We start from the raw sequence: 8,504 nt of genomic DNA, 5'->3' as shown, positions 1-8,504 counted from the left end.
ACAGGGAGCACAAGCCCTTTGCTTTGCAATGGGAATGGGAATTTGTAACAGAATTTGGAATTTGCTCTGCCAGAACGGAGAGGGATTTTCAGCTCAGTGTGTGCAGTTCTTCTGTTTGAGTTGGTGCTTCAGCAAGGCAGGCACAGTCAATAACACATTTTTAGAGGGCTTGTAGATAATTAGATTAATGAGTTGACTCTCCTCAAACACACGATTTTGCAGTAAGCCTTTCTGCTCATCTCTTTATTGACTGGCACAGTAATAATATCTATTGAACTCCACTCAACCATCAGGTAATACAAACATATTTTTGCCCTTGGAGGCAGTCAGAAAGCACAGGCACACTATCACTGCAGTACATATATTTTCTGAGACAATTAGCAACCTCAAGGTGGTGTTAATCAGGAGGAAATAGGGGCTAAGTAAGTATTAAATTATCTCTTCCTACAATAGATTTCCCAGAGGTAAGGTGACCATGTTAGAATTGTTTTGTAGGGATCCGTCTAATTCTTTATCGTTCTTTGTAATGGGATGTCAGACAATCCTCAGGGTAAAAATCCTGCTCCCTCTGAAGAGCCAGACAAGCAACAGAGTTAGAAATGGTAAGTGCCTTTTTCAAAGCATCTGATTTACCTCAGCTGGAATTCAGGATTTTAGCATGGAAACCCTTGCCAGTGTCCTTTGCTGGTCCCCAGTGAACAGATAGGAGAAGCAAATCTCATTGACAAAAACACTGTGAGTAGAAAACTGTAGAAGTATTGGTTGTCAAGGATGGTTGGTTGTCAAAGCCTTGGAAAAATGGAAGAAAAGGGGATGCAAACAGCTCCATCCAAATTGAGCCAAAGAAGCCCTGATGCTTTCTTCCATTTCACCAAGCAAAGTGAGTGGGAAAAGTCTTAAACATTGGCTAAGCAAGTCCTTTCTGGGACCTTACTGTGGTGAGAAAGGAAAAAAAAGTCCAACACACAGAAGTGCAACTGGTCCAGAATGAGCCCCTAGCAAGGCAATCAGCATCTCCAAAGCAAAGGGGAAACAGTCCTCACAGACCAGGAACTATAAACACAATAGGAAAATAAAAATTACTCAGTGAGGGGGTCTAAGCTGAGCACATAAGGGAAACTTCATTAATACAACATAAGGGAAAGTCAACAAACAAACAAAGGCTACACCAGGCAGTGCTCTAAGTGCAGAAATCCAAGAGATTGACAAGAAAGGCAAAGCACAAACCCCCAAACAGAAAAACTGCAGCACAGTTGGCTGCCAAAGGGGTTAATGCCAGCACTGCCTTCTTCCACCAGCTTTTGCAAAGCTGCAAGGCAAAAAGCATCTGCTTTAGCGTGCTGGAAAGCAGCAGAGAGAGCAGCACTGGGGTTGGGAGCACTTATTTCTCAGGAAACCAGCAAAACAGAGGGACTGCTCTGCACCCAACGTGACATACTTGATGGAAAGCAGCAAACATTGCTGCAAGTGATTATGAGTGCAAGAGCAGCGGCCTGCCTGTGCCATGGTTTGGATGCTGGGAAATGTAGCAGGGTGCAGAGACGCCTCAGGCAATAGAGAGCAAACAGCCAGCTCTTGCTGAAACTTGGGAAATAAACGCTTATTGAGGTTTTGTAAAATATGGTGGCTGCCATGGGGAGGTAAAGGGTTCATTAGAACCCTTAGAGGTCACTGGAAAAGCAGGGAAATAAAGCTTCCCATGCAGAGAGTAAGGATAGGTTCTGAGAGCGGGCAGAGATTAGAGCTGAAGGGATCTCTGTGGTCCTTGAAGCCCTTAACTCCCCTGTTCCTAAAGAAAAAGAACCTGATTGTTTACTTACACACCCAACTGGATCCCCAGCACAGAGGAACACATTCTGCTGCCTCCAAAGGCAAAAATTCTGAGAGAGAATGAAAATATCTAAAAGCTGCACACCCCTGGGGTGTGGCCACAGCTCTCGTCACTGAGAGCAGCAGGCACCAGTTCCCAAGGATTCCTCCTAAGGAAAGGCAGTGAGAAGCTCAGAGAAGCTGAATTCTTATCTCTATTCACTGCTCCTGTTGTTTTGTACATGTGGAATGTCTTATGGAGATTGTTTACCCAAAGTGATTTGTTAATTGATGCTGGTGAAGGTTGTTTTGATTCCTTGGCCAATTGGATCAAAGCTGTGTCCTGGCTGTCTCAGACAGTCAGGGGTTTTTCTTTAGTATCTCTTTTAGTGTAGTATTTTTTAATATAGTGCCTCTTTAGTATGAAATTTAGTATAGTATTAGTGTAATATAATATAGCTTAATAAAGCAATTGTTCAGCATTCCTGAATCATGGAGTGAGAGCACATAAATCCCTGGCTGGGGGATCACCTGCATCTACTATACTGGGGTTACGGATGACATCCCTAAAAATTATATTAAAAAAATCTCGAATTCATAGTATCTATTTTGAGCTCTGCTTGGTGCCCCAGAAAGGAATGTGGCAAGTGGTATAAGAGCAGGCAGGAGACAAGTACTCCAATAATGTAAAAAGCTGTGAAAAGCAGCTTTGGGAAATGCCTGAGCTGCTAGGCTTCAGCAGCAATGGAAAAATCTCTTGACAGGTGTCAAAATGCTCTGGAGGCAGCACTGCAGCCCCTTTCAGAGCTGAGGGCAGCCTTGGTGCCCAGAGATGAGCTGGGGCTTGCTCTGCTGCCCCATGCTCACACAGCAGCACCTGCAGGTGTCACCTCCAGGGCTGGCACCTCAGGGAGCCCCTGAGGCAGAGCTGGGGGGCTGAGCCCTGCAGGAGCTCCAGGGGACAGCTCTGGGGGCTGACAGAGCCCCGGGATGGTTTGGGCTGGGAGGGACCGTGTGGTGTTCTCAGGGGTCCCAGGAAAAAGGAAGAGATGAGAATCTTGACTCCATGTTTCAGAAAACTGATTTATTGTTTTAGGATGGATATTATATTAAAAGAAAATGATATATCAAAACTATACTAAAAGAAGAAAGGATTTCATCAGAAGGCTAGCAAGGAAAGGAAAAGAATGAAATTATAATAAAATCTTGTGACTGACCGCAGAGTCTGAGACAGCTGGGCTGTGATTGGTCATTAATTAAAAACAACCACATGAGACCAATCACAGATGCACCTGTTGCATTCCACAGCAGCAGATAATCATTGTTTACATCTAATTTCCGAGGCCTCTCAGCTTCTCAAGGAGAAAAAATCCTAGCAAAAGGATTTTTCATAAAATGTGTCTGCAGCAAGGGACCTTAAATCACACCCAGTGCCACCCTGCCATGGGCAGGGACACCTTCCACTGTCCCAGGTGCTCCCAGCCCCAATGTCCACCCTGGCCTTGGGCACTGCCAGGGATCCAGGGGCAGCCACAGCTGCTCTGGGCACCTCTGCCAGGGCTCAGCACCCACACAGGGAGGAATTCCTTCCATAAATCCTGTCCAAACCTACTCAACACAGGTCTGAGAGCAAGGAGCGAGCTGAGATGCTGCTTAAGCTGCTCTGGAATGCAAGAGCTGCCCCATTACACTGATTGCTCTGCCATTGGTCATTAAAATTCACCAGTAAATATTAATGTTGGCCACTTAGCCAGCTTTTCCAAGTAATTGATGGATTTTCTTTCTTGGGTGTTTCCAGACTTATCACTCTGGGGACTTAATTTTCAGTATGTAATCTGTGCTGGATAATTCAGGCCAAATTAATGTAGGGGAGATAAAAGCTGATTGTACATTAACTGTTGGTAAAATCTCCAGAGGTACAGAAGCACCACTTAGGAAGCCAAAATCTACAGCTCCTGCCAAAACCCACCTGGTGCTTTTCTGCCCAGGAGGCAGAACCCCCTCGAGCACAGGATGTCTGTGCCCAGCTGCCCAGGATCTTCATTTTGCCAGCCCTTCCCTCTCCAGAGACGCAGCAATGATCTGTTTTCATAGCACCATTCAGGCTTTCTCTGAGTAGAGCTCACACAAGCAGGCTGCAGAATGTGCTGCCATGAAAATGTCAGTCTTTGAGAGCAATTAATTTTGGTTTTATGAAGTAATAGTCCCTGTAAAACATTCTGTTCTGGTGGTCACCTGAGAAACACTGATGTCACCTGCAAGGGTTGAGTGGAGAAATGGAACATTTGGTTCCATTGGCTTGGTTCTATGAAATTTAATATACAAGAAAAAAAAATAAATTAGAGATTCCTCATTTCTAGTGCAGAGGCACTCAGGTAGTTCCATTCTACACTGCCTTTGCTCCTGGTGTTTTATTTTATTTTATTTTCTCTTAATTTTAGGCTTTGCCAGGCATTTTACAGGTCCAGGGTCAGATTTCCTGCTGCAGTCACATTGTACAACGCTATTGCTCTTTACACATTGCTCTGATTTTAATTTTGGCCAGCAGCTAGAGAGACAAAAGGAAGCTTCACCATATCCTAAATGGCCTGGAGCTGGGAGCCAGGCAGTCATTACAGGACATCCATCCAGCCAGGCAGAGACAGACTCATTTGCAAATGAGCAGCCCAACCTCAGTCTGCGTGGTTTGAGGGATGGAAAAAGTTTGCAGGATAATTTATTAGTGCCATTGTCTGCAGCTTTCCAGATGTTCTTGTCCTGGAGCATACACAGAGGAGGAGCTCCCAAATACATCAATAAAATAGTTTAGAGATGTTTTTCTGCTAGGAGGCATGAAGCTGGAGAAATTGAAGGTGTTCTTCCAGGAGTGATTTAAATTAATGAATGACTTCAGATCAAGGCCAGAGGGAGGGAAAATTGTCAGCACAGCCCTTCCTGCTTGTATTGAGGTAGAGCAGGTCCCTAACCACTGCTGCATCAGGGAAATGATAGATAAAAATAATAAGGTGATAGATAAAATAATAAACAAATATAAAAAATAAATATAAAAGAATAGATTAAAAATAAGGTAATAGATAAAACTAATAATAGATAAAATATAATAATAGTAATAATAATAATAATAATAATAAATAATAATCTGTCCCATGGGCTGGGAGACATTTCCCTGAATGCCCAGAGAGTATCCCAGGGACAGTTCTGTAATGCTCAGTGCAAACAAATGCTCTCCAAGCTGATGATATTCATGCAAATATTTTGTGACATACTGCCACTCATCCAGCATGACAAAAATATTTTCCTTAGAGCACACCACGTGAAAGAGGAAGGCGTTTTCACTGGACTCATTTAAACAAATAATTAAACAAAGAATGAACCAAAAACCAGCTCCTGCCTGTTGGGGTTTAATGCCAGAAGAGTGAAAGGAAAGATGAGAGCTGCTTTCATCCCTCAAGCCCTTTCATGTCCTTTGGATGGCATCAGGAATCAATAAAAATCAGAAAAAATAACCCTCATAGGTAATAAAGGTGATTCAAGGCATGTCCAACCCAGATGAACATCCATCCCCCACCTGCATTTAATGGGCAGCAGGAAAGAGTGAAAGCCTGTATCAGACCTCGAGCACCAGTTTGAATAATTGACATTAAGATTTGTTGAAATGGAACAATTTGACTGACCCACTTTTGGAACTTCAGGCGACTTTATCTCACATAAAGAACAATTTTGAGTTTATGCTGATGTTTTTAGGAGCTCTGTCATGCCTGCCAGCTCACCTTCTCACAGATAAATTCACAGAAAATAATGCACAGTATTAATGCCAGAGTCCCACAAATTGATTTGGCCTGCACTGATTCCAGCATTGATCAAAGGAAGCTCTTTTTCCTAATCACCACATTAATTTTAATATAACCTTTTCATTGTCAGGTTTGTAGGCAGATATCTGCATTTGTCCTAATCAGGGATTCACTTGCAGCTGTAGGTTTAAAACTTCCTCTAGAGTAATCCAAGTACAGAGTTCTGCGTTGGTTATAAAAAAGCCCAAAGCCCCTAAACCCCATTTAAGGGCTGATGTTGACAGAAACCTGGCTCAGACCCCACTCACATGAGGCAGCTCCAGATTCTCTGGGTAGACCCTGAGCTGCTCAGCTGTGTGCCCTGCACTGCTGAAAGCAAAAAAAGAAACCATCGTTTGACTGAAATAGTGAGGGCTTGCAGGAGAATCTCTCTCTCTCTCTCAAATAATCACCTTGGGGCATCACTGTTTAATAACACTGCAAATCACTGCAGATCACTGCAGATACGGAGAGAACATTTTTGAAAACCTCACACCTAAAAGCTCAGCTTCTAGACTTTCCTGTGCCGTAGCCCTAGCTCGCAGAAGCTGCTGGGGGCACTAATGCAAGGGTTTAGAAATGGCCCAAAACATAAACACACAATTTATCCTGAAGAAAAGCACGGGGTGTTTCCTGAAAGCACATCACTGGACTATAAAATGTGAGCTGTGATGCTGCACTGGGGGCAGGGGTAGAAGAGAGAAGTGCATGTGAATTTCTCCTACTTTCCTGAGCATTGTGCGATTAGCTGCCCCCTTTAGACCTAACCTTTACTCCTTTAACAAACCCAGAGACTCAATTACACCTCTTACCTCACTTTGAGACTAAGTGAAAATATATCAGGACAGGGAAGTGACAGAAAAGCTTTTAGTCTGCTTCAGCTGACAACAAAATGTATTTTTGTCCCACTCTCTCAGCAAAGCCATTGAAATTCATGTCAGGGGATGGGTTTAGGTCCTATTGCACCTGTTAGTTCTGGTGTTTAAACAAATTCTTCATGATGCTGATGTACCTGGGTGAATATCAGCAAAGACAGATCAGAGGAAAGCAAACTCAGCCCCTCATGTAGGATTTACCTCCTCCATGGAGGGGCTGCAGATCATGCAAAATTCTCAACAGCAACATTAATTATTGCACTGACTCTGGCTATTTAGTGCATTATCACAGCCCAACGAGGCACTCCTGCTATGATTTACCTTGTAAGCACTGCTCTTCATAGCTCCATTTACTGCTTTGTAAATGCTCCTCATTGCACAGCCATTACCAGTGCCATTAAACTCATTTAACCACGCTCTCACCACTGGAGTGTTACAGAAATGTGGCAGTAGAAGTAGTGTAACTTTTCCTCTTTATTTCTGCAAGGACAGCATTATGGTTAAACATGTATTTATTTGCATAACAGCTCTTTATAACTCCTGAGAAATGTCAGTATTAAATACTGTAAGTATTAAATTAGTATGTGTTCAAAACCCAGTTGGCCTCTTCAGTATAATCACTTGATAAAAGGATGGAAGAGATTAATAATATTGATTGCTTATAAGCCAGTACACTTGAGTTAAAAGCTAGCCCTTTTTAATGCCAGATAGGAGAACACAAACACTGATTTGAAGGAAAAAAACAAAAGCTGAAAAAGTTTCTTAGGTGATAATTCTGCATTGTTACCTGCTGCAGAAACCTCTGGCAAAGGGCCATACAGAAACAGAATCAATATTTCTGCTCCCCCCTTTAGCCATAGCACAGAAGCTGCTCTACAGTTTCTCCACATTAAATCTTGCAGTACTTAAACTTCACAAATTCCCAGCTGGAATGCACTCACAACTGACTTATTGCCATTTACTTTGGGAAGTCCCAAATACAGCAGAGGCTGCTTTCATCACTTCATGGAAAATGTAAATCCACTTACTGATAATGAATTCCTGTGGCATCTCTTCCTGCACCATCCACAAACTCTCTGTGCCTCCGCTGCCAGCTCTCACCCAAAATGTTGCTGCAGGGGCTGGGTTTTTGTGTGATAATCCTTGTTCCCCATTAGCCTGAGCTAAAAACTTAGATCAGCTGCGCTCACCCCTCTTGGGGACAGCAGCACAGGAGTTTTCTTTCAGTGTTTAAAATGAGGAGAATTCAGCTGATGCTGAAAATAAACTGGTCAAAAATCAAAATGAAACTATTTCCCATCAGGACAATTCACAGAAGCAGAGGTGTTGCACTGAAGTTCCAAGGGAGATTATTCAGACCAGAATGGAATTAGGAAAGGAGCAAATTAAGAAGGAGCAATTCACCCACTCAAGAATAACTCTGTTACTCTGGGCTTTTCTTGACATCAGAAGGTTGGAAGCTTCAAAAGAGCACGGGTGGATATAAAATTGTACCTGGCAATCATTCTCCCACAGGCTGGCAAAAGTTTTTATACACTGAGATGTAACAAGAGATTATGTTTTTTTCCACTAGCATATTCTTAAAATTATGAGTTTTGTTAACACAAGAAATTAAAAATATTTCCCAACCTTTATGAAATGGAACTCCTGTTTCCCAAACAAGCTTCAGAAATAGGATGTCTCTCCCTTTACCCTGTGCAAAGGTTTGTTTGAGGAAGCCAGCTCCAGTCTTTTCCACACTCAGTGACAGAGGATGTTTAAGCTGCTTTATCTTTGTTGAACAATGCTGCAGATATGAATCCCGTCACATTCACTCCCTGGACAAGTTTACACCTCTTAGATTACAGTGACATTGTGACATTGCAACGTTCTTTTCCCCTTTCCTTTTTTACTGTGTTATATTGGTTTCAGCAGGAGCCCACATCTGAAACTTTCATTGTGGCTTCAACCTGTTGGGCTGGGAATGAAGATGAAATGGGTTTTTGTATAC

This window comes from Camarhynchus parvulus, chromosome 6 (assembly GCF_901933205.1).
Source record: "Camarhynchus parvulus chromosome 6, STF_HiC, whole genome shotgun sequence".
NCBI lineage: Eukaryota > Metazoa > Chordata > Aves > Passeriformes > Thraupidae > Camarhynchus > Camarhynchus parvulus.
Note: the sequence above shows the minus strand (reverse complement) of the source record.